The sequence below is a fragment of the Otolemur garnettii genome, unplaced genomic scaffold (assembly GCF_000181295.1).
Source record: "Otolemur garnettii isolate 467f Iridium unplaced genomic scaffold, OtoGar3 scaffold00006, whole genome shotgun sequence".
NCBI classification, from domain to species: Eukaryota; Metazoa; Chordata; class Mammalia; order Primates; family Galagidae; genus Otolemur; species Otolemur garnettii.
The window spans coordinates 1,799,330-1,800,896 of NW_003852401.1; the positions used below are offsets into that span (position 1 = coordinate 1,799,330).

The 1,567-nt window shown below is 35.9% G+C and overlaps 1 protein-coding gene across 1 annotated transcript in view; it reads left to right on the plus strand.

Moving 5' to 3' along the window:
• Positions 1 to 1,567, plus strand: part of PLAA (phospholipase A2 activating protein) — a 43,854-nt gene that overhangs the window by 26,836 nt on the left and 15,451 nt on the right. The window lies entirely within an intron of this gene.

Genomic DNA, 1,567 nt, shown 5'->3' on the forward strand with positions numbered 1-1,567 from the left:
CTCCAAATCTTGTATAATACTAAATGTTTTTTATTTTATTTTATTTTATTTACTGTGTTGTTTGTACTGACAGTTCAAAAGCAATGGTGGGTAAAAACCACTTGTTCCTCACTACACAAATCAAAGCAGGGGCACCAAACTGTTTGCATAGTTACTGTGTTCTTCACTGGCATATAGTTACAGTTCAAAAGAAAGAATAATTCCCCTTGATACAACATTGAAAATTACCTTTCTTATATCTTGACCCTTTAGTATTTTACCAATGAACATAAAGCACACCAAAATACCATGGCGCTTCAAAGAAAAGCACTTGTGCAGTCATTGGAGTTGCCGGCTGAACTAGCTTTTTTTATCATGGCATGCCATTTTTATTTGAAAGAATGTGTAATTATGGTTATTTAGGCTTGGATATTGGCACACATTTTTATTTTTTAAATGAACAAAGTGAGCATGTTATTTGTTGCTGAAGAGGAAATTTTAGCTTTTGAGTGAAAATTAAATTTTAGATGTAACAAACTTATGAAGGATCCATTCAAAATATAAGGTAGACTATTGGATTTTTGTGTAACCAAGCATGAAAAATTCATTGATGTGGTTTCAGATTCCTCATTTTAATCTTTAAAAAAACAAGTTCTTTTAGAATATCCACTTTGTCTGAAAGTCTATTTAACTGATCCTCTCTTTTTCAACTATGTATTTGTGTGAAGCTGGATTTTCTTCTATACTTCAACCTACAACAAGTTTCAACAGATTGGCATAGGGTAAGAGGGGAGATTAGAGGATGATGGACTAGGCCAGAACTGACATATATCACACTTACCCAGATTCTACCAGCCATTACTCAGTCATGTAACATTATGGGCTCACAAGATCCAAGAGAGCTGGACAATGTCTATGGCAGACAGCTGGCTCACTGTTTCTACCCTTTGAGGCCTTTTTGAGAAGGTGGCATTCAAGTAAAGTCCTGAAGGAGGCACAGGAACAAATCTTGCCAACATCTGTGTGGAGAGTATTGTAAACAGAATAAAGAGCCAGTGCAAAGAGTCTGGCTGCAGTACAGTAACGAGGAGAGGGGAAGAATCATAGAAGGTAAGGTCTTAGAGGATAGTGGGGCAGTGTATATGTGACCTTGTACACCAAGGATTTAGGCTTTTACTGAAAGTGAGATTAAAAGTCAATCAAGGGATTTTGAATAAGAGTGTCAAGTCCTACTTAAATTTTGGAAAGAATTCCAGTAGATCCTGTATTGAATATACATTGTAGGGGGGCCAACAGCAGGGAGCAGGTGTAGGGGCCCATGGAACAATGTATCTGAGGAATGAGGTGGCTTGTTCCAAGGGATAGTAATTCAAATGTTGAGAAGATGATTGATTTTCTAGATATATTTTAAAGAATGAGCTGGAAGTTTCTGAATGGTTGGCTGTGAGGTTGAGAGAAATAGGTATCAAACTTCTCTACATTTTGATCTGAGCCACTGGAAAAATGGAGAGCCATCTACTGAAATGAAATGTATTAGTTGGAGATAATCAGTAATAAAACTTGTTTTATTATTATTATTATTATTATT